At 43.2% G+C, this 26,201-nt stretch overlaps 1 protein-coding gene across 6 annotated transcripts in view; it reads right to left on the minus strand.

Moving 5' to 3' along the window:
* LOC138569967 (sterile alpha motif domain-containing protein 9-like) overlaps positions 1-26,201 on the minus strand; it is a 649,856-nt gene that overhangs the window by 165,689 nt on the left and 457,966 nt on the right. For all 6 annotated transcript variants that reach the window (XM_069648464.1, XM_069648460.1, XM_069648462.1 and 3 more), the window contains one exon: positions 16,533-16,693. The gene's annotated coding sequence lies outside the window, so the exon portion shown is untranslated. The remainder of the gene's footprint in view (positions 1-16,532; positions 16,694-26,201) is intronic.

Consider the following 26,201-nt stretch of genomic DNA (forward strand, 5'->3'; position numbering starts at 1 on the left):
ATATGACATGGGCAGAGTTCGAAAAAGAGATCAGGCGTCATTTCTCTCCTTTCCAGTCATTGCAGGAGGCATAGAAAGTCGCTTATACAATCACTGCTGGGCCTAATACATCCCCTCGCAAGTTTTTACAAGACTTAAAAAGAGCATTTTCTCACTTTGATGCATCTTTTGACCCCAATTCCAATGAGTTTAAAACTGCCTACTTCTATGGGCTGCAGAAAGACATCATATCCCAATTGGTCCGTCAATTTGACTGTGACAAGTCCCTGGAATGGATTGTACACCAAAGCACAAAACTATATGAGGTACTCTATTGTCAGGGTAGAGAAAGTGATAAAATGAGAGATACTAGACCTAAATCTAAAGAACCCTCAGCAACAGTGATGGAAATCAGGTCAGCCAAAATGTCCCTTGAGTCTGCTCAAAATCCAAGTAAAAATAATTTGGCACCTGAACAGAGGGGTAATCAACAAAGGTCATCACACACTGCACCAATGTTCCAATCACATGATACTAGTAATAGGGAGAGTTACATCAGCCCCAGGTACTTAGGAGATAGGCCCCGGGCAGGCTATCGACCTGATATGTCAGGTATGAACAATAACCAGAGACAAAATCTGGATCAAATAAATGATGGTCCTTATCAGACATTGGGGACACAAAGCAGATTTGATCCCAATACCATGATATATGGTAATCAGGATAGACCCCGATATGTGGATTGATTTGCTGATAATGGGAATCAACATAGGGGCCAGTACCCACAACCTGAGAGACAAGACATGAGACAGAACATGAATTACACTTCACGTCAGTACAAAGATTCCCCACCAGGGGACTACAACCAAAGGATGGGTGCACCCCGCTCCCCTCCGCAAATGAATCAAGAGTTCAGGAACCATCCCAATAGAAATCATTCTCCTGAGAGGTATCAGAATAGATCCAATCCGGAAGAAAACAACCAATATCGTTCTAGGCCACAGAGAGAGGATTCTAGAGAGATGGAAAGATTCCAGTGCCTCGAGGCCCAATTGAAATGTTAGCTGAGCAAATAGGAAAACTCTGCACAACACAAAAACAGTCATCAAAGGAGGGGGCAGATGGCCATAGCAATGATCGGGGGCTTCTGAAAAGTGACTAAGTACTTATGATACCTGCAGCGCCGAAAAGACAGTTTGCTCTGATGTAATTTTGCATAATGACTCTGAGATGCCTAATGTTTTAAAAGTGAAAATACCAGTACATGAACATGTAACAGAAAATGCAAATACTTCTAAAAGAGAGGTACGGTTTAACCTAGAACTAAATCAAACATTGGCGATATGTACAAATGAAATAGGAAAACCTGAAAATCCAAAAGAACAAAGAGACAGGTTTAAGAAAAATGACTCATGAATGGGGAATACCAGTGAACCAGGAGTAAGTGGCGATGCTATAGCTCCTTCCCTGGGCAATCCAAACAATGACCAAACACAGGCAGGAAAAAGAAATACTCAAAAGGAGGGTACAGGTCAATCACCTGAAGAATTCTTTGAACCACATATTTTTGAAGCGGTTAAAAGGGCGGGTATCATACTGAATAATCACAAATGCACAGAATTAGACAATGACTAATTGCCAAGTGATGTTGTTACACATGTTCAGTTGGAGGGTTGTAGTGTGACCTCTGATGATACCTGGATGGATGGGCGAACGGTGGCCACACTCCAAAAAACCTCTGAACATGGGGAAATGAATAAAGTCTCTCACACAGGAATGAGCAAAAAGGAGGGAAAAATGTATTTCCATTTACTTATGTGCTTAGCCAAAAGTGAAAAAGGCCTGAGAAAGGTGAGCCCTGAAATCAGTAAGAAATCGCATTTCCTATGTGTATTAGAGGAAGTTGAAGACATGTATTATGCTCCCATCATTGTGGAAGAAAAATGCCATACATTTGCAATGATTGACACTGGCGCACAGGCCACAATTATGTCTAAAGAATTACTAAAGAGTATCAATGAAGGGAGATCCCCGCAGAATCAGATCACAGTAAAGGAGAATCAAGGTCCAGTGCATAATTTTAACAGGAAGGAGGTGCCTATTATAGGCGCCACCGAGGTTGACATAAAGATAGGTAAACACAGAATGAAACAGGCGGTATTGGTCACATCCATTTGTGATATTCCATTTCTAATGGGAACAGATTGCCTGAAAAGATTATCTCCGCTCATACATGGGGTGAATGGAGTACTGTGGTCCTTAACCAAAAAAACATTGAGACCTAAGAAACTAAAATCACAAAACAGCAATATAAATGAATGTCACACCGTTGCAAAAACAAATGATGCAGTGGAGGTGTATCTCCAGAATAGCTGCATACCTAGCGTCACTGTTATATTAATGTGTCAAGACAAGATGCAGAGTGAAAATAAAAAATTACCTGTATAAATATACTTAGACCCAAGGAAAGAATAGCAAACTGCCATAGATAGCACACCGTACGTTTTTATTTAAAAGAGAAGACATGCAAACAGAATACTGCTCCTAGAGCAGGTTCAGAAAAACACATTACCACTCTTGCTGAAATACACATGGAAGATGAACAACCATGGGTTCATGTTGGGATAAATGACCATTCTAAAACAATAAAAGCCACTTTAGCGCTTGAACAGGAAAGGAGCTTGATTAACGAGAAATTGTTGCAAAAAATAATGGAAAGGGAGGAGATCCCGAAATTTAGGATTAAAAACCACATGTCTCTGGTTTGGACGGTCCAGACTTTGAAAACTGAATTGCAGGTAAGATGCATGCTGAAAATTAGTATTGGACAAAAAACAATTTACTATAATGTTTGGGTAGTGTGTGGAACACAAAATGACTTTTAAATGGGCAATTACATCATGCACAGAATGTGTATGGTGCTAGATTTCCTTAATCAAAAGATATGGTCACGCATAGGTGGGCCGGCACCTGAATTTGAAGACAAAAGAAGGGCTTATCATTGCGCACAGCTGGTCCCTTATGCAATTGAATTACAAATGAGGAAAGATACTGTTATCCCTGCATTCACAAAGCAGTTTGCAATAACACTGAAGTGCAACAATGGACAGCAGATGAAAGATTCAGATGCATTTGTGTGTCTGAATGAATCCATAAAACAGCAGGGCCTGGATTATGAATACATTCCATTGGTAGATGTGGGTGAAGGGTCTGTAAAGATTATGGTGAATAATAAAGGTTATCAGAATATTCATTTAGAGGAAAACACCCCAGTAGGAATGGCCATACAAAAATCACATTACACAGCTGATCTAAATAACATGGTTATTGGCAATATCCCTGAAAAGTATGTAGATGCTAAGGGTGAATTGTCAGAATACCTGGACTCTCAGCCCAAAGGGATATTTAAAATTAATTCTGTGTACCCTTATGATTCAAGCGAGACAGTGTACTGTCATCAAGAGGATTGCATAACATTTAACTTAAATGAAAATGAAATAGAAAATCAGCATATTGAAGTGGAAGCTGATATGCCAAAACATTTAAATGTGGCAGCTTTACAAAGAGACACAGCCACACAATTAGAAGAAAGCGCAGAGATTCCCTTGCAAGAACACTTTCCAGAATTCCCCAAAATGGTAGAGGAGCAGATTTTGTTAGCAGATGCATGTGACAACGAGGAGGATAGGAATGAATTGAGGAAGATATTTATGGAGTTTAAAGATGTATTTGCAAAAGATGCTTATGATTGTGGGCCAACTAATTTACATGTGGCCACACTTCCGGAAGGGTGTAGCAGAAGCCACGTATTTGTACGCCATTAAAGGCTACCTCTGGCATGTTTAGAATCATTGGCAGAGATTATTAAAAATTTGGAGTTGCGGGGAATCATCAGGCCCATTCATAGCACATCCAATACACCTATGTTAGGTGTGTTAAAACCAAACGGTCAATGGCGACTGTGTGCAGATTTGAGAGAGTTAAATAAAAGATTGCCAGTATCCAGATGGCCACTGCCATTCATTAATCAGGGATTACCTCAGGTACATGGTTCAAAAGTGTTCAGCACATTAGATCTCAACTCTGGATATTGGTGTGTGCCATTGGCAGAGGAAATACAGAATTTATTTTCCTTTTCATTTGATAAGACTCAATACGCATGGGTTAGAACTCCATTCGGGTATGTCAATAGTGGTAGTGAATTTGGCATATTTCTGAGAAAGGCTATGCCTGATGCAGCAGAAAGAGGTACCATAATTTATGTGGATGATGCCCTGATAAAAAATGAAAGCTTGAAAAGCCATTTTGATGAAATAAGACATGTTCTTGGCCAATTGCAGAAAGCAGGCGCCAAAGTATCTTTACAAAAAGCACAATGGTGCAAGAAAAAGGTGAATTTTCTAGGCCATGAAGTGACTGAACATGGACTAAATCCACAAAAGAAGAAAATAGAGGCCATACAGAAACTAAAAGATCCTAAAAATGTGAAAGGGGTAAAAAGTTTATTAGGAATGATAGGCTATAACAGAAAGTTCATTGAAAATTATGCTGAGATCACTCAACCATTGACTATACTGCTTAAACTGAATACACCCTGGAAATGGGAAAAAGAGCAGTCTGAGGCAGTGGCTAAATTAAAGGAATGTCTTGTAAAGGCACCATGTTTAGCATATCCAATAAAGGACAGGGATTTCTTTATAGAAATAGGTTTCTCTGAACATTGTATGTCAGCAGTGTTATCACAAAAACATGATTTGAATCACAAAACCATTGCATATGCAAGTAAGGCATTTTCCCAAGTTGAAATTAAATTCAATGAATGTGAAAAGGCCCTATTACCACTGTGTGGGTGCTACAACATTTCCGCCCCATTGTTCAGGGAGAAAAGGTGATTATTGAGACAAATCATCAACCTTTGCAATTTTTAGAGAGTAAAATAATTAGGTCAGGTAATTTAGCGCAGTCCAGAATCACTTCATGGACGATAGCATAACAGGGTTTTCCTGTAGAAGTGAGATATGGCCAAAATAAAAAAAGCCCATTGCTCAAGGTTTAGCAGATTTACATGACTGTGCAGCTGAACCAGTATCAAATGAAATAGAAGTGGAACCTAATTGGCAGGAATTCGAACAATCACCACACAAAGCTTTTGATGAAAAAACATGCAAAGACTTGCCATCTGTGTATGTTGATGGTTGTGCCTTTCACATTGAAAATGACAGTGATAAACAATTAGTGTCAGGAATAGGGAATGTCTGGTTGAAGTGTGAAGGTATCCTGAGTATAGGGATGAGAATTGGTGCTAGGAGCAGTCAGATAGTGGAATTGGCAGCCATTTATAAAGCAATTGCTACTGCAGTTGATAATAAATTCAGTGAAATTGTCCTGGTGACTGATTCTGATTACGCACAAAATAGCTTTGTGGAATATTTACCTGGCTGGAAAGCGAGAGGCATGATTACATACAATAAAAAGCCACTTAAACATGGAAAAATGATACAAGCCCTAGACAAATTGGTGTCAGAAAATGATTTAACAATATACTGGAGGAAAATTCGTGGGCATTTGAAAACTCCAGGAGAGGATAAGGAGGGAAATGATAAGGCAGATCACCTGGCTAAAATTGGGGCTGTGATCGGAGAATTGCTACCTATTGAACATTTACTGGGTGGAATACAAATTGATGCAGTAACACGTTCTAAACCGACAAAGGAGACAGATCAACCAGTGGTACAGTGGAGTTATGATACACCAGATCAAGATCTGATTGAGGCACAAAAGAATGATCGAATTTTGGGAATCTATTATAATCATTTGATAGATCCTGAACAAAACCCTTTAACAGAAAATGATTGTATGGGAAAAGAAGAGTTGAGGGTGCTATTAAAGAATAAAAACCGAATAAGACTACAAGATGGACTCATGATTAGAGAGTCTATAACAGGACAAATACAGTGGGTGGTACCCCTATCATTCAGAGGGTTAATGCTACACCATGCGCATGATGCTATAACTGCAGGCCAAAGAGGCTCACAGAAAACAATGGAAATACTAAAGAATTATGCTTATTGGCCACATATGTCCCAAGATGTAGAATTATATACTAGAGGATGTCTAGTATGTGCCCAATTTAAACCTGCTTCACCAATGCATAGAGCTCCATTAATGAAAAGAGGCCTAACTCTTCCATGGTCAGATTTGCAAATAGACTATGTAGGGCCTGTAAAGAGGTCGAGCAGGGGGAACCGTTATACTTTAAGTGTGGTGTGTTTGATGTTGATGTTGAAGTCCTGCACCAGACTGTAGTACCCAAACAGCAGCCACATTGCTGGTGAACCATGTGTTTTCAAGATTTGGGTTGCCACAAAGAATAGAATCAGACAGAGGAAGTCATTGTACAAGTGCTCTAATGAGTAAGGTATGGCAAATATTGGGTGTGAAGAGAAAGCTACATATCGCATATCAGGCGGCTTCTTCAGGTGGAAATGAACGAAGCAATAGGTCTGTTGTGGACATTTTAAAGAAATTCGTGGCAGAAGCAGGTTCCAGCTAGGATTTACGCTTACCTTTGGTTCTGATGGCAATCAGATCAACTCCTGCCAAAGCAACAGGTATTAGCCCTCATGAAGTTTTAACAGGTAGCAAAATGGTGTTACCACAACACCTGCTATACAGGACACTTGAGCAAACACTTGTGAGCGCATCCACAGTTCATGTATACATTGATGAACTGAGGAAGCATTTACAACATGCATTTGCTTTTGTACAGAAAAATTTGATAGAGTTGCTCACAGTGCAAAGTCATATTATGATAAAAAGACGTCAGTAAAGGAATATTGTGTGGACGATCAGGTGTATAAATTTCATTTTGGAAAAGATAAACAGAAAAATTCCAAATTTCTAGCAGCCTGGCAAGGGCCATATCGAATTATAGATAAGGTCTCTCCTGTGGTCTATAAAATTTTGAAGACTGAAGGTGAAACAGCAACAGAGCAGTTTGTTCACGTAAATCAAATGAAACCATGTCACCCTAAACATGAGATTAAACAACTTGAGCGTGTAGAAGCAGATAAAGCCCCTTGAACATAAAAAGGTAAAGTGAATGGGTCTAGTCAATAGTAGTGGCAGAGAAGTTCAATAAAGATGGTTGATTATGATAATGGCACATAAACACTGTAATATATGTGAATATATATATAAAAAAATGGAAGCTAAAATTTATGGAATTGGTGTGAAAATGTATTAAATATTGAATGCTGTTTTATGTATGTTTGTTTTCTCTTTAACCTATGTTTAATTTCAGAAAGCAAGAGGAAAAAGGGCGAAATATAAAGCATGTTTTATTTTTGGCAAAAGGGTGAAGTTAGTATTGTGCTATGTACTTAATTTGTTTCTTTTCTATTTGGTTTAGAATATTAACATATTTGTACCGGAGGTCACGGGAGACGATCGAGTCCTGGAGTCCCCTGGATGAAGATCGAATGATGCCTGCCTCCGGGTGGTGGTGAAGACAAAGTAAATGCCAAAAGGTGATGACTCCTATGGGGAAAGGATCCAAGAGTGCCAAGATGGAAGAGCACCCGAATGAACCAAATGATGTGACATCGCTGGTCGGGACATATCAGAGGCAGACAAGTATCCTGGAGTATGGAGTTCCACGTATTTATTATTTTAATTAATGATTTTAATCTGTTATGTTAATTCTTTGTTTTAGTTATTTGTTTTATTTTATTATTTTGTGATTGAACTCAAGTACAAAAGTAAGACACTGGACTATGGACACTTCCATTGGGAAGAAAAATAAAGAACATTTTATAAGAACTGATGGACTAAAAAATTAATTTTAATATTATGATGATTGAACAGTGATTGCCAAAATTCTAAGAAAAAAGGAGGGGATATGTAGGATTATTTAGCGTGTTTTGGGAGCACAGCACCATTGCATGGGATTAATGTATTGCTATTGTTTGTTTGTTTGTTTTTATTATTTATAATGGGCGAGGGTACCCAGAGGTATCAGGGCGCAGCATTTACACGAATTTTCTATGCTTAGTTACAATCATCATAACATATACATAAACGTGGGACAATAAAGTAAACCAAAGTTATATACAAAGCAGCAGTGAGGTAACGAGTCAAGCATTATATACAAGTAGACATGTAGGCACATATGGTGAAGCTGTGTGCAGGTATTGCGGCATTTATATGACCTAGTGGGCCTCTGATTGCATCCATGAAACTACCTTGGAGCGGAAGTTTTGGTAAGGCAGGTCCATTCTGATGTTTGCAGGCAAGGAGTTCCACAACTTGGCAGCTTTTACCGGGAAGCTATTTCCCCCTATGGTGGCACGTTTGTAGGTGGGAACGGTTAGGCAGTCTTTGTATGCCGTTCTTACGGGTCTTAAGGAAGATTGTCTGTGAAATCTATTGACTAGGTAGGTTGGGGCAGCATTATTGATCGCTTTATGGGTGAGTGATGCCGTTTTTAAGAGGATTTTGTCATTAGTAGAGAGCCATTTGTTCTGTTGGCTGAGTCCTGTTATGTGTTCTCTTCTAGAGATGCCCAGAGCTGCTCTAAGAGCGTTGTTCTGGAGAATTTGTATCTTACTGGTAGTGGCCTTGGATGATCCCAGGTAGAGGGCGTTGCAGTAGTCAAGACGGGACAATATGAGGGCTCTAGCAAGCGTAAGGCAGCTATTATCCGAAAGAAATGGTTTGGCTGCGCGGATTAGTTTGCATGTGTATGCCGTGGATGATGCTAAGGAGCTCACTTGTCTTTTAAAGGAGAAGTTAGAATACAGATAGAAACCCAGTGTTTTGACCTCCTGTCCGACTGTGATGTTATTTCCGTCAATCATGAAGGAATTGTATGCCGGGCCCAGTTTCTTTAGGCTGGAGGTGGTGCCTAGGATGATAAGCTCTGTTTTCTCATCATTCAGGCATAGTCCATGTGTGGCCATCCATGACTGGATGATGATGTATACTCTATTTAGCAAGGCCAAATCCTTTTCATAATCTCCAGAAAGTGGAAGGAGGATCTGGGTATCATCTGCATAGTTAGTGTAGGTGATACCGAGATGATCCAGATCATCGAAAAGGGGCTTGGTAAATATATTATACAGAGTGGGGGAGACACAGGAGCCCTGTGGTACACCACAGGTGATGGGTATGGGATCTGCTGCAGCAGTAGGAGAGAAGACCCTCATGGTTCTGCTGTTGAGGAATGATGTGATCCAGGTGATAGCCTCCGTGGAAAAGTGTGCTGATGAGTGGAGGTGTGAGCATAAGACAGAGTGATCGACCAGATCGAATGCTGCAGATAAGTCGAGGAGTAGGAGTAGGGCAGCTTGTCCATTGTCTCTGAGTGTGTCGATCTGAGCTTTTAGGTTGATGAGCGCTGTTTCAGTCCCATGTTGGGGGCGGAACCCTGATTGTCTGGATCCTAATAGGTGGTGATCTTCCAGGTGCTTCTGTATTTGTACATAGGCAACCTTATCCAGAATTTTCAGAAGGAAAGAGACGGTTGTTATGGGTCTGTAGTTGGTAGGTGTGGCTGGGTCAAGTGTAGGTTTTTTTAGTAATGGTCGTACCCAAGATTGTTTTAGATTGGTGGGAATAGAGCCGCTGGCGAAGGAGGCGTTAATCAGTTTCGTAATGAAAGGGGAGAGTTCGCGGGCAGCATCTTTGATGAGCTGTGCTGGGCACAGATCTCCTTGGCAATTGGATGGTTTCAAGGATAGGATGATTTTTTCAACTTCAAGTGTATTGACTTTGGAGAATTTGAAGCGGGTGATACCTGTGGGCGTAAGTTTGTCAGAGTTTTTTGGTGGGAGAGTGACATTGAGGGAAGCTTTTTTGCAGGAGATTTTGCTTTGTAAGGTCGCGATCTTCTTCGCTAGGGTTTCTGAATTTCTGAGCACCAGTTTTTATCTTTGGTACAAGTGTCAGGAGGTGCTATGGGTGTTTCTATTTCTTTAAGGATAGAGAAGAGTTCTTTCATGTTGGATTTCGCTTGGGATATGCGAGAATCAAAAGAGGTTTGTTTAGCCAAGTAGATTTCTTTTTTATAGAGTGCGGCTAGTCTGGAAAGTTTGAGTTTGTTTGCGACTGATGGGGACTTTTTCCAAGTGGCCTCGCAATTTCTTTTCTGCTGCCTAAGATTTTTGAGGAATGGTGTGTACCATTTGTTAAGGTGTGTTTTTGGTTTGCTTGGTCTGAGCTTGAGGGGGGCGATGATGTCCAGTGAGGCGGCCATAGTCTTGTTGTACTCTTCGACCAAGGTGTCAGGGTCGAGGTTGTCAGAGAGTGTATTGAGTGTGGGAAGTAGGGTTGGGATGAGTCTTTCTACTGTCATATTCTTTTTGTTTCTGGTGAGAGCCGGTGGGGCCCTAATGGTAGGTGGAGGAGGAGGTCTGTCAGTGGAGAGCATGAACGAGATTAGGTGGTGGTCGGTCCAGACTAGGGGAGAGATATTCGTAATTTTTGCTTGGCAGTTATAATCAGCTACCCAGTCGAGTGTTCTCCCTTTTGAATGGGTCGGTGCTGTGCATCTTTGTGTGAAACCTAGTTCGGTGAGGGAGTTAGCTATGGTACTGGCGATGTGGTCTTCTGGGTCATTATAGCCTAGGTTGAAGTCTCCCAGGGTGAGAACTTGAGTGGAGCTTTTAAGATTGCTGGATAGAATAGAGTTGAGGTCTTCATCAAAGGTGCCGATGGGGCCCGGCGGGCGGTAGATCAAGTAGATATTGAGAGTTTGGGTATTGGTAAGTGGGACTTTGATTGATAGTGTTTCGCATGAGAGGATATTGGACGGAGTTGCTGGTCTAATGGTAAGGCTGCACTTATGGATAATGGCGACACCCCCTCCTCTAGAGTTAGGGCGATCTTGTCTCAAGATAGAGTAGTTATCTGGGACTGCCAACATGAGCATGGGACCTGCTGCTGGGTGTAGCCAAGTCTCAGTAACAGCGAGGAAGTCAAGGTCTTCTGTGAGGATTAGGTCTGCTATTTCCGTAGCATGGGCTACTAGCGATCTGGCGTTGATCAAGGCTCCCTTGATTTTGGGGCTATCTGTAATTTTGGGAATAGTGGTATGGCGCTTGTCCTGTGTTGGTTCCGGGGTGCTGTGGATGTAGGAGTTGTGAGGTGGTATGGAGTTACGGTTTTGGAGTGGATGGGAGGTTTTTGTAGAGGGGTTATGTCTAGGTGGCGGCGCTCTAGGGTTCTTTGTACTGGGCAGTGAGCGGGCAAGAGGTTCATAGATTTTAGCTAGTCTAGCTCTGAGACCTAAGTTCCTGTCTATAGTGACTCGAGGGAGACTGGTAGGTAACTGTGATTGAAGGATGTTTGTGTCTAAGTTTGATTCAAGGATGTTGAGGCCAATTAGGGATGGCGTGTTGGGTAGGTATGGAGCCATCTTAAGCTGTGTTGTGGTGTTTGAAAGGATCAGGAAGCATGCTAGCAGGTTGGTGATGTTTGGGCACATGTTAGGTAGGTTATACCTAAACAACTAATTACAATGAGGCAGAGTGGCTAAGGTGTATTTAGCAGTGGCTTGATTCATGTAAAGCAGTTGGGCTAAGATACAGTGTGTAGCGACCAGATAATATCTAGGCATGTAAATACAAGTGTGCAAGGTGGCTAAAGTGCACATGGCATCATCTAGATTCAAATACAGCAGTATAGGCAGGAATGCGTACAATAGCGACCAGATAATATCTAGGCATGTAAATACAAGTGTGCAAGGTGGCTAAAGTGCACATGGCATCATCTAGATTCAAATACAGCAGTATAGGCAGGAATGCGTACAATAGCGACCAGATAATATCTAGGCATGTAAATACAAGTGTGCAAGGTGGCTAAAGTGCACATGGCATCATCTAGATTCAAATACAGCAGTATAGACAGGAATGCGTACAATAGCGACCAGATAGTATCTAGGCATGTAAACACAAGTGTGCAAGGTGGCTAAAGTGCACATGGCATCATCTAGATTCAAATACAGCAGTTCAGGCAGGAATGCATTGACTGGCGACCAGGTTATGCCTATACATCTAGGTACAAGGGCAGGGTGGTTAAGGTAGATTTAGCAGTGCATAGGTTCATGTGTAGTAGTTAGGCTAGAGTGCATTGGTTAAGAACTGGGTTACAGCTGTGCAGTTAAGTTTGAGGCGGGTGGTTGAATGGGCAGTATGTGGTATCTGGTTTGAGGTAGGGCAGGATGGCTGCAATATATAGAGTGCCAGCTAGGTGCGAGAATAGATGGTTTGGCTAGTGTGAGTTTAGTAGCACCTAAAGGTGAAATAACACGCTGGCTAGAGCATTAGGTTTCACCTAGGATCGAAATCTGGCAGAGAGACTAAAATGCGATGAGATTTCGGGAAGGAGGACAAACATGTGCAGTTTCACAGTATTAGTGCGGTATTAGCGTCGTAAGGTTGTACATGTGATGGGAGGGAGCAAGGTAGCATTTAACTTCAGGCTATGGCAGATGGCTAAGGTACGGTGGGATACACAATGGCAATTGAGGCAGCAACGTAAGGTGATGCATGTTATGCAATTGTTTGAGTGTTTCAGTTTCACGTGGATGGTATCGAGTAGCGTTGCAGTTGTAGGCAAAGTACCTTAGAGTGAGTTATCTGCTGAGTTGTGCGCAGGACTGCTGTGGAGGTCAAGGTTTCGGCAGAATCGCTGTGTGCATCATGTGATCTGGTAGAAGAGCTGTGGCACGCGAGCACGGTCCAGCTCGGTCAGCTCAGTCAGGTAGCAGCCTTTGTCTGCTGCCTTCGTCGAGCCGGCTTCGCCTGCCGGTGCACGCGATAGGCTAATGGAGTGCAGGCAGCCAATAGGTGGAGGAGGCGGGCTTCAACCCTCCTGCCGAGATGAATCAAATGGTGGAGATGGCGGCGGCCATCTTTTAGTAGCAAAACAGCGTGTTGCTGCTAAGTTGCATTTAGATATAAATTTGCTTCGTTTCGTTTCCAAGCGGGCATGAGGCTTTCACACGGTTCTTAGTGCATCACTTGGAAGGTGCATTAATTGGGGGATAAAATGCGATTATGAGGCACTTTTGCGGCCAGTGCCTATTACGAAAAAGGTGTAGCCTCCAGGCTTACCTTTGTCCCAGCAGTACTCCAGACTGCATTGGGTTGCTCCTGTGGCTCGGGGGTGAGGGAGCTCCTGCTCCAACCTCGGTGAACCGGATGAAGGACAAAAGGCTCAGTCAGGTAGCAGCCTTTGTCTGCTGCCTTCGTCGAGCCGGCTTCGCCTGCCGGTGCACGCGATAGGCTAATGGAGTGCAGGCAGCCAATAGGTGGAGGAGGCAGGCTTCAACCCTCTGCTGCCGAGATGAATCAAATGGTGGAGATGGCGGCGGCCATCTTTTAGTAGCAAAACAGCGTGTTGCTGCTAAGTTGCATTTAGATATAAATTTGCTTCGTTTCGTTTCCAAGCGGGCATGAGGCTTGGAAATGTGGTACAGCAAGCCATGTGTTGCCAATGCGACATGGACATGTAAATGAAGACAGGCTACTCAGTCAAAAACACAGCAATGTTTATCACATTTAAAAACAAATTTTTTTTCTTCTCTCTCACCTGAAATGCCTCTGTTGTAGGAGACACATTAGAGGATTAATGAACTAATATAATTAACAGTACTAACATGATTCTAATCAAATAACATCATAATGTGTTCTCCAATGCAACATGAGGTGGAAGAGACAGGCTCTGAAAGTCATTTTAAACGTGCACTTGGACTCATTTTTTTTTATCTGTTCACTGTGTTAGCTGGATGCGAAATCTGCATGCCAGGAAATGAGTAGATACAGTTTCTAAACCGTATAAGCCAAGCCATTGTTAAAAGAGGAGGATAGATTATTTCATTGGTGACACGTCACCTTAAGGGCTGTAACAGAGGTCTCTTGGTACATTTCGGGGAGGAAGAAAGGCAGAGGACATTTTGCCCAGCTCCGGGGAAGACTTGGCTGGAGTTTCTATGGGGTTTCCTGACTGAGAGGTTTCGTCCCAGTCCATTGCTGACTTCCCAGGCTGGAGATTCCAGTCAATAAGCACCGGCTTGAGAGACCGCAGATCAGAACTGCATGTCCTTGCTGGGGTGCTTTGAAGGAAAGCCTTGAGCCATTTAAAGAAAGCGACCAGTCCGGGGAGTTCGCGTGCTAAACAGCTACAATTTGCTGGTAATTATCTTGTATGAAAGTGAGGGTGCGGTATGTGCATGAGACCTATTTTAGACAGGCAGTGTAGCGATAGCTTTTCATTGTGTTCAAATGACACATTTTAATGTTGCCAGCTGAAGGCAAAACAATCAATGTAATTTTTCTCTCTCTTGTGCAAATATGAAATGAAATTCATAGTGTTCTTGCATTTAGTCTTTCCCATGTTTTTTTTTTTCAGAGAGGATTGTCTCACAAATGGTAATGTATCATTTTAAAATGAAATTGTGATAACACAGTCTGCCTAAGAGTATTCTTGTTTCTGTTTCATTTGGTGTCTAAAAAATGTATTATGCCATAGAGAGAATGTTGCTTAAAGCACCAAGTTTCTATGCAGATAAAGTAATATTATGAGCAATTATAAATAGCTGTGTGCGTGGTTCCACTCTGATTATACCACATGTTATTGTGAATACTTTATGGAAGCATAGCTCACTGGTGTAGATAAATCAGTGATAACAGCCATAAGTGGCATTCCATATGAAAATGTGGTGTTCTTGAATAATGTAGAAGCCTGAGGCCTCTAGAGATCACAAGAACAGTCTAAACAAAAGAAAGGGGTTTTGTATGTTGGGGCCACAAATAAAACAAATAAATTATGCTCATCACTATACCACAACGAAATGCATACCAACTAAATGTATCTGTGTACTGAAATAATGCATAGCCACTATATTACTATAATACCAAACCGAATCTGAATGCAAGGAGTGATTATTGCTGAATTACTTTATTTTTGGCGGTAAAAAATACCTCTAGGCTCCAAATATACACAAAATACCCTACAGGAGTCAGTCTAGTATAAATGAGTGGGAGGGGACCCTAAAGATATGCTCCCAGCTGTGAGGGAGGGAGCTTCACTGAGAAGCACAGCTTCTCAGGACTAAAGTCACCATTCAACTCTGATTCTCAGGAGCTGTAGCCAAAATCAGTTTTACAGTGACACTAGGACTATATGGCTTAATACTGTATCATTTAGCACACTCTTTAGAGCAAGGGGCTACAGCTTATTTGGTCACAGCCATTTCACCTCGACTACCGATATCCTGCCCAACTCAACGGTTCAGTTTTTTTTTTACACATTCACTGAGCCCTGTGTTTATATATGTCTGAAAAAGCATTTCAAATAATAAAAAAGTAGGTTGGCCCTAAATTAATGTGTGAAGAATTAAGGTAGTGTCAAAGCTGACAGGGTGAACCAATTTGTGATCCCCTGGCCTTAGTTTATCGAAGGTTTTTTCACTTGTTTGTGCTATCCATGGCCCTAACTGATCAAATACAAATTATTTCATTTTCCAGTCTCAAAGCATAAAGATAAAAATACATTTTACATCACTGCTTTTCAATAAACTCATCCCTTTGAAACAGATAAAATAGTTAAAAATAATACAGGTCTTGTGTGTGTCTATTTTTTTTACAGTATAAATGTTTCCTTTAACGTTTTGTACTGTATACGTTTTTGAAATAAACCATGTATAAATAAAAAAGAAAAAGAAAAAAAGGTCTAATAACAATTCATAACAGTTCATACTGAAAATACAATCGGCCTCATCACGAGTTTGTCGGTAACCCTTGAATGCAGCGGTAACGCTATTACCATTGCATTTAAGGGTCTGCCAAATCATGGGTTTGGCTGCATTTAGCCCCAGCTCTGAGCTGGGGTAAATGCGCCAGGAATTTGTCGATTTACGGTGCAGTTACCGCGCAGTAATATCGCTGATAGTTGCGCTGAAAATTCCCCATTGTGCCCAATGGGGAATTACCGTTCCGCCAAACCCGTGATCCGGCGCTAATAGCGCTGGGAGGTTTGGCGGTAATGCTATTAGCCCTGGCAGTATCCCGGCAGTAATACCACCAGGATACCGCCCAACTCGTGATGAGGTTTGAATACTATTCGTCCTGAATAATGGTTTTATATATTGGGTTCTTAAGTGAAAAAAATGCTTGACCGTTTCCGTGCCTAGATAACAAAGACGGCAAATACATTTAGATATAAAATAGATGACAGGATCAGTTACTTAATGTGACATTAAAAAAAAGTGTGAATAAGACACATGGATGAGGCCCACGAGAGTGGACCATTAGACTCTGGGGGCTATGGGAAGCCATCCGCTGCATGATGCGACCCCTGCAGGAAGTAGAGTATCCAGCAGAGTCTCTCGTTCCTCTTCAGTCTCAGTACCAATGCTTGCTGACCCCATGATACACCAACGCCCGAAGAAAGCAATCGCCCAAATATGGAGACTGCGTGGCGGTCTGCAAGCCAGGACCACAGATATACACAGAAACAGACATCAAAAGCAATCAAGAACCACAGCTTACCTTCAGTTGCATATGAACATAGAGAAGAGGAACAGTTCTCTGCGAACTTGCTAGGCAGAACACTGGGTCAGACAGCAGCGATGTTAAATTGTGTCAGGGGTCAGCCTTCTCTTCAATTTGGTATTTGAGCATATACTTTTGTTTTGTTCAATTTTCTGACTCTGCAAGATGAGCACAACTTTGTGAGTGTAATATAGGGTTTATTTCAAACACTAAATTCATCTTTAAATTGTTCATATATATGGATTTCCTCATATAAAATAGTCTCCAAAAAGAAATCTACAAATGATTTGGGTCAGATAGAGGCCCTGCGTTAGGACTTTGGAAGTGGAGGTTCGAGTGAAAACAACAAATAAGTAATTTGGAGAAGGATGAGCGCAAATAAAAGTGATAAACAATAAAAGCGAGAATGTCCAAGAAGAGTGCCATAAAAAGACAAACAATTAAAACACTATTTTACTGTACATATTAAAACCTACACCTACACAACATTTTCTGAACCACCTGTCCAATATTTCTCAGCAAAGTAAAACACTTTCTGACACAAGTTGTCTTAAACATATTCATAAAGTGAAACAATGACTCTTGAAGAGAACCTATGTAGTTCAATCTATTAATGAATATTGAAGTGTTCAAAACATCTCTGGAGGAGATTGAATAGACCAAATTGTATTTTTATGCTTGTTTATGTACATTCACCTGCCTCAACTAGCCATTATTGCACATACATGGAAAAACTGTGAGTGTCTACTTCCTACATGCATACACATATTAGGACCGCACCCTACATGTTTCTGTCCTACAAGCACCAATGTGGGACATTCCTCAGGGGTAAATCATCAATAGACCATCTCCTCATACTTGAATGAGAACAATCATCCAAATACTACATATGGATAAAAAAAGAGAATCAATATTCCATATGGCCTTCTGTAAACGTTACCAAAACTCCAACAACTGATGTCTCACAGATGCTCCAACGACAAGTAATGTACGTTTAGACCAACACAAATCAGTTATTAATGATAAATCAGGATTCTAGACTTGTATTTATATGATGACACATACATAGTGTTATTTTCACAGGATCATGTCCAGTCTCATCATCAGCCAATTCGAGTGGCCTGCCCAGAGCCACGTGACCACAGCCTGTGTGAGCGACAGAAATTAGCACAGGCTGGAGACTGCAGTACACCCCCCTGCATGCTATGGAGCAAAACAGGACTGCCAGAGCATTGCGCTTAGCACCCAGGTGGCCTGGACAGTGGTGAGCCCAGCAACAAAGCACTAGGATACTTTGGGTTAATGATGTGGTTCAGTTACAGGTGGAGCCACTGTATTTTGCTGGCAGAATGCATCTGTAGACCATATAAACAGCTATGGGCCTTCATGAGTGTTTATGACTGCAGAGCTGTGATTTCCTGTCCCAGTCCAGTACTTACCCAGCCTGGTCTATAAGTGATCGGCTGGAGCGGATACTTTAACAGGGAGCAGCCATTTCCATGAGATGCCAGTGAACTTAATTGGTACATTATGTTTTGTTGCTACGATACTTTGAATGTTCACGTTTTAGTCAGGTGTGATCACCTGGGTTGGTCCAAACTAATGTGATGTTTCATCAACTAGAGTTCCCCATTACACTCCCCTCTGGATCCTTATTTTCTATGGTCCAGGGAGGAGTTCTCCCATAAAGAAAATGTACAGTAGGCTGAAATACAGATCCATCCTGTGTAGTCCCTGTTGCTCTCCATGAGCTTCCTCTTTGATGTGTTTGGCCCAGGGTGCAAAGTGCAGGCTTTGGGAGGAGCTCCATAAACTGTTGTAGCATTGCCAGCTTATCACCATGTGTATTATGCTAAATACTATTCTTGGCGGATCTTGATCCTAGCATATAGCGTTCAGCGTGAAAGGTATAAAGTAATGTATAAACGCCCTATAGGAGCTGAATATCTTCTGGGTGTTTAGTGTTAATTACATTATCTGAGTTGTGTTCCATATGGTCTGACATTAGACACATTCTCAATGTTACGCCTGCAAAAAATAAGTGGATGAAGTGCTAGCTGGTGATATTCAGGCCTTTTATTTACCTTGCCTTTTTTTAAACTCCGGGCAGTAGCCGCCTAGTGTTAACTTGCTTGCCCTGTGGGCTGTACTCACAAGTCTGTACCACCTCTCTGGCTAGTCTGTGGTGGTCGGTGGATGTAGTGGTCCCTGTCTTCCTTAGTGGTAACCGGTATTGCCTGCAGGCCAGCGAAAAAATGCCCTCGGCTACACAGAGTAGCATCAATCTGGCTCTGGATTTAAATGACACTTTGGCTTTATGACACCACATGTGGTGCTCATAATATACTGATGTTTGAGCAACTTTTTACTCATGAATTTGAAACTATGATGTATTTTCCCCAAAGGTTAAAGCAGTAAAAAAAAAGCAGCTTTGACACCATTACAATGTGATTTTATTTTTGTGATATAATGAAAGGATACAGCAGACAGGTGAGTTGTTTCCTCTTATTTATTTAAGAGCTTGTCTACGCCCCACTGGCTTCCTTCAAGTAATCTCTGTTTCTTTTACTCTGTGCTTCTAAAGATGCACATTCTAATGGAAGATGCACCTTGTTACCATTCCACTTGAAGTGTCTACGTGCTAGTGTTCCAGGCACAGATGTTGCATAGTGCAGAATGTTACATTCAACTCACTGACAAGAGGGGATATGTTAAATCATGGGGATATACAAGTATGAGCTTGGATTAGACAGAATGCAGAGAGACAGCGAATGTTAACTGAGACTCCATAAAGCAGTGGAAAAACAGCAAAGAAAGCTGAGGAACCTAAAATATTGTTTAATGTCTGCCTTGGAAAGAGCTTATCAGACCGGAAGAAGAAGTACAGCATTCAACCACTAAGTTTATAACAGCATTCCTTCTTTCTATATACTCCTGAAAGCCCATAAGGCCACAGAGAATCCCCTGGTAGACAAGTATATTAATCTATTGGATCACTTAAAGAATCACTCTCAGCTTTTATTGATCACTTCCCAGTTAGACATGTACAGCAACTCCCCTCCTATGTCATAGATGTGCAAGATGTACTCTCTCTCTCTCTTGCATAATATACCCTGGCAAGCACAGTACTTTTGACTACATTACTTTATGTACTACTATGCACTCTGATGTTTCAAATGCACTGAAATACTACATACAGGTTTATTAACTGGTGAATATGCCTATGCATCCAAGTTTCCTTTAATTACCAAATTCACCCTGACCAGATATGCAAAGATGTCATTTTTCTTTACACAGTGGGCTCATGCATGGGGGTTAAATGTGCCCCTCCTAAACTAATTTCCTTGTGTTTTTTGCAAAAGAGTGGTTTTAATTAAACTCAAACAAGTGAAATATAGGTTAAGTAAAACTATATTTATTTTCCAATATGCTGTTTCAGTAACTATGAGGCTCCATGTAGTTGCTTTCTCAAGTTATTTTCATTATGAAGTACTTCTTACTTGCAAGTGCTATGTTAAATTTAGCAAATTAGTCCCAGGACTCCTCTTCTGTCCTTTCCTCTTGAGTTTGTGTTATCTTGGTTACTTTACCATCTAGTGTGATATGACTTGTTTTCAGAATATCCCAGAGTTGACAGCAGAAGGGGTTGAAGAAGTCCTCCTTCCTAGTACTCACTTCTGGAGGGACATTTCCTAGCCTTAGAAGTTCTTCCTCTGGTTTAAACTGCAGTCCTGATAATTCAAGGTTAACTGGAAACATCAGGCTTTCAATGATTTTTACAGGATCCCAAAACTCCTTCCTTGGGTTCTGCTTTTTCTTTTCTTCCACTATCTTCCATTTGCAGGTTCTTACTCTGATTCCCAGAATGCAATTGTACTTGTTGTAATCAATGTGTTTCTTATTCAGAAAATACTTGGGGAGTTTTATTTCCATTCCCCAGAATTCAGAAATGATACATGTTTTCCTCATTCTTGAATGCTTTGGCTTGCTTACTTCACATCCCAGAATGTATCACAGACTTATTATATGCAATATTTTTCTCGTTCGCATAATGCTTCGAGATATTTGATCCAATTTCAAGAACGCAGAGTTGAATTTGTGTATGCAATCTCTTGCACATTCATAAAACGCCTTCCACAATTCCCCAAGTTGTTTGCATACTTTGTTTTCTTGGTTTTTAAATACATTGGATTATCCACCTTTAGGTCAACCATTACACGAGCGGGGGTGCCCTACGCCCTGGTGTTTTACCCATCTCTGTGTTCAACCCTCCCTGTGGTTTGGGGCTCCCAGCATCTCAGTTCTTCTCCAGGAGGCTGGAAATCACAATGGCTCTCTCAGCTACTCACCAGGTATTAGGTGCTGTACCACACTGCGTCTCACTTTCCTTCCTAATGGCATGTCTGGTTGCTCCGTTTTGCATCTATTCTCTCAGCTCTGCACCATCGTCTTATACATCTGTACCTTGTAGTGCTTCGGCCTCTCACCAGATCAGCATGTCCAATGCTTCTGCCTTGAAGCATCTCACTCTGCCTCAAACTAGGATGTCAGACACATCAACCACCCAGATTCTTTCTCAAAATTACGTTTTTGGTGTTCTCCCGGACCGGCTCTATAGCGCTCTGCTGCCAGTATCTAGTTGAATGCTCTTGCTGGCAGCATGACCTGCTGCTTTTCTGCCCCCTTCACCTTCTCCTCCAAAAACATGTTTCCTAGTATGCACAGGAATAAGTGCTTCCTTTGTTAGGCCTCGACCCTGTCCCAATCAGAGTATCGTGAACATAGGCATAACTCTTAGCGAATTTGGGATGTTTTCACTTCATGACACCCAACATTGCATACAAATGGTGACTCATCAGAGATATTTGGAGAAGATGATTGTTTGATGCCCTAAATATTAAAAAGGGCGCTATTCGGCTCTAATTTCCTTAACATTCATAAACCTTTTATTGTCTAGTATGGAAATGACAGAGAGCTGGTACAGTATATTGATAATTAAATAAAAATGAATTGAATTAGAAATTCACATTTAACAATAAGGTTTAGAGAGATTGAAAACCCACTTCTACAAACTCGATACTACATGCTCGGATTGTTAAATCTGCCAATAATACCATGAGTATTTCTTAAAATCAAGTGGAAAATTGCAGACAGATTGACGTATAAGACTGAAACATATAACTTGATACACCTCCTTTTTTTCGAAATGGGGTTTCACCACTACGGGGCCATTTTGAATTGTCCCAGTAATTTCATGCAGTGGACAGCTTACATTTACACTTATGAGTAAGCAGTCCGGCCTAACTGTGCAGTTTTTATTGTTTTCATAGTGGGTGTATTTTCTGCACGGAAAACTGGGCAGACTCGGGTTTCAATGCTAAACATACTCCCCTCAGGACAACAATTGGAAAAGCATGAATAACTTACTGGTAATCTCCATTACAACTCGTCCGGCTCTTCCTCATCATAGTACTTCTTCGTGAGGTCACCAACCTCCATTCAGGAACCCTTCTTCTCTCTTTATAGTTTTCTCCTTGCCCAATCACTGCCTCTATAATAACCCACACTTCCTGGCATACCTGAGTTAATTTCTACTCCTTTGGCCCATTCCATCAAGGACGGGTGAGGTGGGGCGTGAGTACTGTGACGAGGAAGAGCAGGACTGGGAGTAATGCCGATTATGATACATAATCTATGCATTACCTCCCTGTCCCTCTTCCTCGTCCCAGTACTTACTTGTGAGGTATACAAACTCTGATGGGACAAATGGGCCCAAAGAACCACTCAGGCCACTGATGCTATGTGAACCATCCATCATCAGTCCATTAACAATGTACCAGATTGAGTCACAGGAATTCAATGTATCCCCATACTCATAATACCAGTCTTAAAACAGTACACCGTTTGTGAAAAAGTAAGCAGTTGTGTTTAAGATGTGGTCGGTCCACTGGCCTGACAAATGTCTTCAATAGATATCCATTGAGCCGTCACACAGGAAGCAGCCAGTGCCCTGGTTGACCTCCCAGATGACTCAAATGGAATAGTAACTAACTACTGGCACCAGGGTTTACCAGGGTTTTAGCAGGTGCCCACAAATGTCAAAAATAGGCTGACCCCTGAAAGGATCTCAATCTTACCAAGCAAACCAGGACTGCCCTCATATTTAGTAGACTGCATTCCACTTCCTCTGGGGAAAAGGGGTTTAGAAAGAATGAAGGGAGGATCATTTACCTGTGACATTTCGATACAACCTTGGGAAGCCAAAGAATGATCACACCTGAGAAATGGGGCCACTACCTCTAGACTTTAACCCAACCTTCCAGCAGTGGTGATGCCTCCCCTAAGAATACTGTGGGCAAGGACAATAGTTTCAAATACATGTCTTCCATGGGTTTAAATGTAAGGCCCTTAAAACAAGTGGGAGGCCTCAAGGGCTCAATTCAGCATTTCTGCCTATCACTGGCATGCCTGAAGATTTGGCCTTGCTGTATCTAGCTAGCGCCACCTAATGCCCAAAACATTAGTACTGTAAAAGAAAAAGGGGAGTTCAGGAACAGTGTATGGCGTTAGCCGTTAGCATGGCTACTTACTGATGCTTGGCGAGGAAATGGTCGAAGCACCAGCTGGGCCTTGATTTTAACACGGAGGGCTGTGCTTCTGCCTTTTTAGACTGCTTTAATGAGTCCCTCGGGGTGGGTAGTCCCCAAATCCTGTGACAGAACTGTATTTTAGCGTGTGTCCGGGCTGCTGATCAAGGCCTTGCAGAGTGCAGATGGATATATTTGTGTTTGTGAGCTGTGAGATACACCATTTTCGAGGTTCTCATTCTATGACAAGACTGGAGGCGAGCATTATGCTTCATCTTCCCTTTATTCTACTCTTCACAGCAGTTCAACTAACACAATAAAACTCTTGAAAAGTGACAAAGGTGATCAACCACAGAACTTTTCATCTAAAACTACAAAGTCCATGAACTCCTGTAGTCCAGGCTCCTTCCGACAGCCACTACCCACTTCCTGTACATGGCTCCTCCTCTTCTTTTACTGCTCTTCAAGCAGATAAGTGCCTCAATTTTTCCTCTGCATGTGTTTGGGGAGAATTGACTGGAGAGTGATTGTTGAGATAGCAAGAAGCTTTACCATTGCAGGGCTGCGCTTTTATGAGCGAGCAGAGGTTAATATCGGCCTTTTCTAGGCAGAGTGCAGGGAGCGAGCGAGCGTCGCGTCGCGGCAAGCGCAGTGGGCGTTTTATGTTGGGCGGCGACCTCGTCGCGGGAGCCCACAGGTGAGTAGCGTTCACGCGGGGACGCGGTGAAGGAGGCTCGCGAGGCGGCGACCCCGAGTCGCATTACCGGCTCGGTAGGGGTGCAGCCGGCCTCGCGAGCAGCGCAGAGCGCATCGCGGCTCGCGCTACGGCCCCCTCCTTTGGAGGGGCGGAGACAGTATACGCGGGCGCGAGAAGCGCCGGTCTCAGGGAGCCCCCACCCGCGGGTGGGCGGTCCTACGCTCGGAGGTCGAGCGAATAGCGCTCCCTCGAGCGAGCCCCCACCCGCGGGTGGGTGGAGCATATAGCGAGTTCGCCCAGGCGCAGTAGCCCAATTACACTCGGCGACATTACGGAACGAAATAGCTACAGCTTCTACTGTAATTTTACTACGCGATCCCTCGGTCGCAGCGCTGCAGGGCATCAGCTGAGAGAGATCAGCTGGAGGAGAGAAGCGTGAGAATCCCTCTACGGAAGAAAAGCAGCGCAAGAAGCGAGACGTCTCGCAGCTAGCCAGAAGGCAAGAAGGGTCAGTGCAGCCACGAATATATAAAAAAAAAACAAAAAAAAAAAACATATAGCAGGCATCTCAGGGAGCAGGGGCGTGCTAAGACACCTGTGACAGGTATTTTAGGCACAGAGCACAACAACAGAATGTCGGAGTTCGAATGGAGCGAGGAGGAACAGAATGAGGACCTCGCTGCCAGCTTCAAGAAAGTGCTCGGTACCTCCCTAGTGGATGCAGTGGCGGAAGGGGTCAGACCCCTGCAGATGAGACTGGAGTCGTTGGAAGCGTGGCTATCCCAACCCAGTACAAGCACCAAGACCTGGAAAAGCACGCCCACAGAACCCTCAGAAGAGGGGAGTAAGGGGAGTAAGACAGCCCTTAAGAGAAAGCTCTCTGACGACCCCCGGGGCTCTTTGGAAGGGGCAGAAGACAAGGCCCCAGAGGTGGTTGACGCGTTTGCAAAGCTGAAGGAGGCCTATTTGCAGCGTCAATCAGTGCCGCACCTCTTGACCCCATCTCCAGGGGATGGAAAAGCTGGAGAAGACCCTAGCTCGGAAGAAGAGCTGGTAGAAGATCAGACCTCGCAAGGAGACGAGGAGGTCGAGGAAGACGACTGGGTCACCCCAAGCGGGGGAAAGAAAGCGCGGAAAGAGAAACATCTCCGGGACCCCCAGGACGATATGTTCGACCCAGACAGTATCCGCAATCCGAGGTCCTCGGAATGGCAGCCGTGTCCTCGAGTGACACAATATATGGCAGCAAGGTTGCGCAAAGCGTTAGACAAGGAAGTAAGACAGCGCCTTCGGGCGGAGTGCCCCCGCCCAGACCTTCCGGGAAAGGTAGCTGAGGCCCCCAAACTCGATCCTAAGATGTTAACCTTTGTGGCAAAATCAGTCAAGGACCCGCGTAAGGGCATCGATAGATCCTGGAGAAGCTGCCAGGAAAAAGTTTTAGACCTAGCCGGCCCGCTGGCGAAGATTATGGACCTCGCAGAGAGGGCAAAGGATACCGGGGAAGAGGTGGACCCGGAGGCCCTCGCCGGCTGGGCCCAGAGGGCAGTCTGCCTTCTTGGGAACGCTAACAGCGCCATTGCATCAGAGCGGCGAAGAGGTCTACTTTTGAAAATTGACCCTAAGCTTAGTGATTTAGCTTCTTATGAAGCAGGAGAAGGAGCTCAAGGTCTCTTGTTTGGTGAGACATTTGGGAAGGAGATGGGACGCTTTGTCGGAACGTATGCGTCCTTGGAGAAGGCCCAGGCATCGATCCGCAGGATCTTCCCAAGTAGAGTTTTTGGCGGGACCGGCCGTTTCAGGGGTCGAGCAGCCGGTCGCACCCAAGGGGGAAGAAGATCCCACACAGCCAGAGCCCAGTACTGGGACAACAAGGGCCAAGACACCTTCTTCCCGTCCAGAGGGAGATTCCCGAGAGGACGCAGATCTAGAGGATCAGGGCGAGGCCAAGGTTTTACACCAGGTGAGAGCGAAGGCGTACCCCCCCGTAGGGGGGAGGACGCGGAGATTCTTAGAAAATTGGCGCGCGCTTTCAAGCGATCCCTGGGTATTGCAGACCGTCAGAGGTCTGCGGCTAGATTTTGTAGAGGACCCAGTACAGCCCAACAGGCCGCGGAGGCAGAGGCTAGCGCTAGCAGAGCAAGCATGCTTAGACAGCGAGTTAGAGCAGCTAGTGCGCAAGCAAGCGATAGAGAAATGCGAGGCAGCGCCAAGGTTTGTGAGCAACATGTTCCTAGTCCGCAGGAAGGAGAAAGTGCGGCCAGTTATAAACCTCAAAGAACTCAACGGATGGATTGTATACCGACATTTCAAGATGGAGGGTATCCATCAGTTAAGAGACTCCCTGAGAGAGGGAGACTGGTTGACGCGTCTCGACTTGAAGGA

This window comes from Ambystoma mexicanum, chromosome 2q (assembly GCF_040938575.1).
Source record: "Ambystoma mexicanum isolate Mex_15411 chromosome 2q, UKY_AmexF1_1, whole genome shotgun sequence".
Taxonomy (NCBI): Eukaryota; Metazoa; Chordata; class Amphibia; order Caudata; family Ambystomatidae; genus Ambystoma; species Ambystoma mexicanum.